We start from the raw sequence: 7071 nt of genomic DNA, 5'->3' as shown, positions 1-7071 counted from the left end.
GTGTCGAACTAAAGCTGATGCTACTTGGCTTTCACCAATAAAAATTGAGAACAAATCTAGCTTATAGACCAATTACTATGTTGGAAGATATCCAAACATATTTTGGTGTGGAGCTTAAGTACTACACGGCATGGAGGGGGCAAAGAAAAAGCAATGTATGAGACCCATGGTGATGAGGCGACTTGTTATGATAAATTGAGATATTATAGTCGTGCATTAAAAATGATTAACCCTGGTAGCATTGTGGATTATGAGATAAACCCCTCTAGTCAAAAGTTTATTCAGATTATGAGATCGATCCTGTTATGATAATATTTGCAGTCTACATGATATGTCAAATCTATGTATTGTTATTAACTAGTTACCATATGAGTACGGCCAAAGTACACTCAAGTATGGAGAAAAGTACATTGTTTGATGCAGTGAAGTGCGTGTAATCCATGCATATTGTATACTTTATCCATTGAGAAAGTCAATGTTTTTCATTCATATTGTGTTGCTATATTCTATTATGGTAACATTTAAGGAAGATATTAACCCTACACACAAGCCTTGTACACTTATATGAGCGTCATGTAGAAAATTTAAAATATTTGTGGCATCTTGTACTCCAAACGCAAGAAAAATGCTCACGAACCTTTACTTTAAACATTAAGAATAAACCGAAGAACAATGGAAGGCGTATTGACATACCTGAACTGATGCGACGTTGTTTTAATCTGTACATAATGCCCTCCGCCAATTCCTTCCAGCAACACTCCCACACATATTTAACTCTACTCAGATATTTACAGTTAAAAGTACAACAAATAATCGTCTCACATTGTCATCATTTTCCCACTTGTTTGCCTCTTTTATGTAATCTATGTACTCTTTGTCGTCGTCTAACAATCCCAGCACATAGCACGCATCTTTAAAAGATGGGTAGCCATGATTTTCTATTGTCCTAAGATCCTCGTAACACATGAAACCTCTCTGAAAGGTTAGCAGAAGTCTCAAGTAATAGTGTTCACCTCTGCCCGGCGGTACATTCCTAACCCATCTTATCGAGGATCCTATCTTTCTCGGCATCTAGCAACAATATTTTTCCTTATACACAAGTTTCTGTGGAAACACCCCATACCTCAATTTCATAGATTTACGGTACAACTTATTCGCAACGAACCACGCCAGGAACATCGTTATTTCTAAACCCAACAGCTTGACTGTCTGAAGGATGAAAAATTAATCTAAGCATGGTGGGTCTTTAAACTGAACGTTAAAGCTAAATTACCTCCAAGCTGTCTCGCATGCCAAAAGGTATATGCAGTCGTAGTACATCTTATCTCATCACGACTTTCAGGACTGGCACCGGATTATTTGATTAATAAAATGGCGTTGTGACCTGATCGTGTACTTTGTTGACGTACTTGAACAAATACTTTATTGACTTATTCTTATTCTGGTTGCACAACTCGACATTAAGGCACGAAGAAACCGTTGTCGAGGCACGTTTTTTGTAAACCACAGTCCTTCCATTTTCTTTTCTTCAGTACACTGGATAACCATTTTCATTGGCCTTTGTATGGTTGAAAAACTGTTTGGAATATGCAAATTCCATCCTTCTAGCAAGGGGAGGTAACCAATTATATTACTTGTAATTTAAAGAATGTGTTATTTTTGTGTTTAGAAATTATCTTAAATTATCGATATATTTATCCTTCGACAAGAATCATTATAACAACAGGTAGTTAATATATATCTTTTGTTTTTTGGCAGAACATAGTCCAAATGATCAACTCATTTTCTATGACTACTTCTGATTCAATTTGCATTGTCTCGCCTTTCAGAATAGTCTCCATTGCATATGTGTTTGCTTCTCCCGGTGGGATTTCACGGTACGAGGCACGAATCTAGATCTATTATTTCTTTTATTTGGTATAAAATAAGCTAGACATGTATATAAATATTGTTACTATTTTACTTAATAAAGAATGCATGATAATTACGTTTTTTCATATTTCCATGTTAAGACAACATTTGTTATCAGCGAAAAGAATGTATTATGATAATACTTTTCACTTTGCATGATCTAATTTGACAAGTGTAGGATTGACATTAGAAATGAAATGTTAGTCTATGTATGTAAAAGAATATAGTTGACCATCTTTATATATTATGTGTAATTGTTGTATGACTCGTCAATTATTTTCCTGACGCGGTGTAATATTTCATACATAAATGGAACGCATGCATATAATGTTAGAAAGGGTGCTAAAAGATGCATATTGAATGTTCAATTGGCTAACCCTCAAGGCCTATTTTATGGTGGTATTGACGCAGGTTCACTTATTGTTGCTCGCCAAACTCAAATAAACTCTAAAAATAATTCCTAATGCATATTACATATATAGTGACATGGTGGACTTATAAAAATAAACGGTTTTCAAGGGCAGCGAACCTAGTTTTTTCAAGGACTATCCGTATAAAATAAGGTGAAAAAGAATCGTATCAAATATCTAAAGATAATTTATCTTGATTTTTTTAGTGGGTATGCTAAATGATATAAATTGTATTGGCTAAATAAATAAATTTGCTATTATATAGTATAAAAAATGTTGATTGCGCTAAATAGACTACACATGTATGTGCGCTTGATGGATGCTCTCATATGGCGCATAACTAATACTAGTGTCTCACTCTTTTCATTTAGCCATAGAATCAAGTTTTTATCTTGATTTAATTGCTCTTTATAGTACTCTTGAAGTGTTGATTGGGGCAAAAATCAAAAAGTTTTTGTTCTTTCATAACATTTTCCATTATATTTACCATCTAGTGTTGATAGACTATCGCATTTAAACATATTGACCATCAACAATCCACTGCATGCATGAATGTGTTTGTAGTCTATTTTCATTTACTCTAATTTTAGATTTGTTCACCTATAAATAATGATGGCATTTTACTATTTTCCAACTTATCATCATTTCCCATATAAGTAAAGACATTTTTTTTTCCAACTTGTCATCGCTATGTTCAGACAAAATCCAAGGTAACTAAATACAAAGCTGTGTTTTCTTGAATCTTAGTCGGTTGATGAAAAATATTTCTCGGCACTTGTGTTGGGACGTATAATATCTAATAGTGATGTAAGAGCGGTTGTGGACCAATAAGAGACTTGCCTAGAACACCTTATTTCCATCAAATTCAAGCATCTTGGCAGAAATTGAGGTGTTACAGCCTTAACTATATGATAATAATATAATAATAATATGGCAAATGTGCATTACCCCTACATTGAAAATATTTAGAACTAAATATCATTGACTTTATTGACTTTCCTACACATCCAAATCTCAGTTTTAATTTGTGAGACCCCACTAGACTAGTAGAGAAGATAAAAATGCCCTCAACCACTATAACCCTAAATAATTATTTGCCTCTACATCCATCACATTTATCTCATCTCTTCTCCACCTCTCCACCTGAATCCCCCAACTCTCTCTTTGGCCCCATTCATGCCGCCGTAAAACTTTGGCCAAAAAGATTATTGTACCTACCTGGGCGTCGAACCTTGATTGGTTCAGTTAGAAATTAAACTTTTTACAACTTGAGATGTAACAATAAATTATTTTTGGAATATAAATATCACATATAAAACATTTATTAAACAAATAATACATTGGGGGCTCTCTCTTTCGTTATCTTTCTCTTTCTCTTTCGATTCCCTTTTTTTTATAGATTTGTACACCATTGCCGCTGTCGCCGCCTCCCTCTACGGCTGCTTCGTGTTCGTCTATTGTAGTTTTGTAGTCGAATATGACTATAGTCGAAAATGACTATAGTCATGTGTAGTCATGTATATTAATATGTAGTCATATATAAGATATGTAGGTTTTTTATTGTACAGTGATGTTGATGGATTTTTTTCGTAAATAATATTCGTTATGTAATATAATTTGATAAATATGAATGTACAACATCCCTGTATAATCGATAAAATACAATTTTAAGTTGAAAATGTAAAAAAAAAAAAAGAAAAAAAAAAAAGTAAGATGAAGCAATAATATGATTATAGTTTTTTTTTTGGCCAAAAAGATTTTATTATCCCATTATGATAAAGCGATTGGGGGCCTCGTTAAAACATTGTGGGCCAAAAAGATTATTGTACCTACCTGGGCGTCGAACCCTCATTGGTTCAGCTAGAAATTAAACTTTTTACAACTTGAGATGTAACAATAAATTATTTTTGGAATATAAATATCACATATAAAATATTTATTAAACAAATAATACATTGGGGCCTCGTTAAAACCTTGTGGGCCAAAAAGATTATTGTACTTACCTAGGCATCGAACCATGTTTTGTGGGCCAAAAAGATTATTGTACTTACCTAGGCATCGAACCATGTTTGGTTCAGTTAGAAATGAAACTTTTACAACTTGAGATGTAACAATAAATTATTTTTAGAATATAAATATCACATATAAAATATTTATGAAACAAATAATGCATCATTACATAGCCCCCGGCGAGGATCGAACTCGCGGCCTTTCGCTTACGAAGCGAACGCAATACCACTATGCTACGGAGGCGAATTTTAAGATTATAGTTGACTATAATAATATATAGTCTATTCCAAGTAGTAAAATTTTCGGAAAAAAAAAATCAGTGAAACAAACTTAATTTCTTTTTTAAAAGATTATTAAAAAAATTACTAAAAAATAATTAAAAAAAATGTAAATATTATATGCAATCTAGATAATGATATATGTCGATTTATGCAAGGTTGGGAGTTTTCGGTACATAAAATACTAGGGGGTCTCACAAAGAATGCATTTTAGGGGCGGAATTAGTTCTATATATTAACAACGTGTTTTTTTGAATCACCGAGATGCAATTGATTGGCATATTGCTAAAGGCCCCATAATAATCATAAGTAGGAGAGGAAATGAATTACGTACGAAGAGAAAAAAAATAGAGAGAAGAGGAAAGAAAAATTATATAAACTCAGTCTTTTTTTCCTCATTGATTATTTGTGAGCACAAACACATGAATACTAGGCTCAGGGGTGACCCCTTTGGCAGGGTGGACTCAAGCCCATCCTCAATTTCTAAATTTTCCTTACATTTTACCTATATATCTATTAAGCCCACCTATTTTTTACTAATTAGTCCACCGAAAATTCAAATTAATGCAAAAGAAACATCAATTATTGTTAATTAGCCCACCCAAAATTTAAATTAATGCAAAAAAAATCTTTTTATTTTATTTTTTTTATTTCTTCCTTTTCTTTTCCTATTTTCTGATTTTGTCAGAAAAAAAATCCTAAATTTTTTTCAAGGGCGCTGCCCTTGTACCTTCAAAAATTAAGCCCCTCTTGTACTAAATTCCTGAACCCGCCACTAACTATATATATATATATATATATATATATATATATATATATATATATATATATATATATATATATATATATATATATATATATATATATATATATATATATATATATATATGTATCACACTAATACAAAACATTCAATATTATAGTCGAGGGATAGACCCATCTTTTTTCAAAAATTAAATTAATAAATTTGAAATAAAAGTTAAACAATTGTAGTCGATAAGTAATTAATTATGTCCACCGTGTCATTTTTCTGATAACGTACCAACAATGTGTTGGTATTATTTTGCTATATATTGCAATCATATCGATTAAAATGCAATTCACATCGTTTTTTTTAGAATAATGGGATGTTTAATTAACTCGGAAAAAGCAATCGGCAAAAGCCTTAATATCGTATTTAGGACTCAATTCATTTTTCCTTCAATATAATGATAATACTAGGAGAGAAAACGAATATACAAAATAAAAACGAAAAGAAAAAAAGGAGGGGGGAAACACTATGATAATGATTTTTTTCTCTTATTATTTGTGGGCAAAAACACATAAATAATGTACACCTCTAAATAAATATTTATACAATATATCCACGTGATTTGTTTTATAAAGAATAGTTGTTTTTTCTTTCTTGAAATATCCAAATATTTAAATATCCTGAAATAATTGTGTCATGTTCAAAATGGTGTTTTATACCCTCAAATTCCCAAAACAATAAAATAAAATCTAAAAGGGTATTGTTGGAATATTATGAAATATTATAGCATTATTTTCTTGTAAAGCACACCCTCACATAGAGAACGAGACAACCATTTCTTGATTTCATTTCTTCCCTTTGTTTTTTTCTATATATGTTAGATCTTTCGGTAGGTCTTATATATATAATAATTATATAGAAGCACATTTGAAGACACATTGGTATGTGCATTTGTGTGGGTTATTTGTACATGTTCGGTAAATGTTAATTAAATCATGAGGTTTGTTGTCTTTTCTGTTGATTTAAATAACAAAAGATTGTTTCATGTTTTTTAAACTAGAAAATGGAGTGTTTCTGCATTGAAAACACCATCCCGCAACAAATCGAACCGGTTGTGGATGTGGATGTTGTCGCAGTTGCTCTACTCGAGGAAAAGTTCGAGAATGTGGGCGGACATAATCATCGATTGGCGGCGGCGGCGGAACAAGTAATAATCATGTGGTATGCATTAGCAAGAGAATATTTCACAACAATTTGTGGTGATGCCGGAATATTTCATCACTCCTCCTAAGTGGGGAAGAGAAGTTTTTTTTATTCTTAATTTGGTTATTAATGTGTGAAGCTGTGTTATTGAAAACAAATCAGACTGGTGGATCTGACCTTTTTCAACAGCAAATCGGCCTCATGAAAGAGTTATTGATAAATTAGGGTTTGGGTGGTTTGAGAAATTTTATTGTAATTATTTTTTATTTTTTATTTGGTTATTAATTTGTTAAGCAATTTTGTTAAAAATTAAACGAACATGTCGATCCGACCTATTTAACAGCAAATCGGTTGCCAGTACGAGTTATTGACAAATTAGAGTTTGGGTGGTTTGGAAATTTTTCTTGCACTTATTATTGATTTTGAATTTGGTTATTAATGTGTTAAGAAATGTTGTTAAAAAATAAACAAATCGGACTGATCGATCCGACCTATTTAACAGCAAATC

The 7071-nt window shown here is 31.9% G+C and overlaps 1 non-coding gene across 1 annotated transcript; it reads right to left on the bottom strand.

Annotated features, from left to right (window-relative positions):
- Positions 1-4502: 4502 nt before the first annotated feature.
- Positions 4503-4574, bottom strand: TRNAT-CGU (transfer RNA threonine (anticodon CGU)). The gene has a single exon. It is a non-coding gene; the product is annotated as a tRNA-Thr (tRNA).
- Between the last annotated feature and the right edge of the window lie 2497 nt (positions 4575-7071).

Source organism: Erythranthe guttata, chromosome 12 (assembly GCF_056151865.1).
Source record: "Erythranthe guttata isolate IM_541 chromosome 12, IM_541, whole genome shotgun sequence".
In the NCBI taxonomy this organism is placed as follows: Eukaryota; Viridiplantae; Streptophyta; class Magnoliopsida; order Lamiales; family Phrymaceae; genus Erythranthe; species Erythranthe guttata.
The sequence above is the reverse complement of the archived record's forward strand: the minus strand, read 5'-3'. Positions and strand labels throughout refer to the sequence as shown.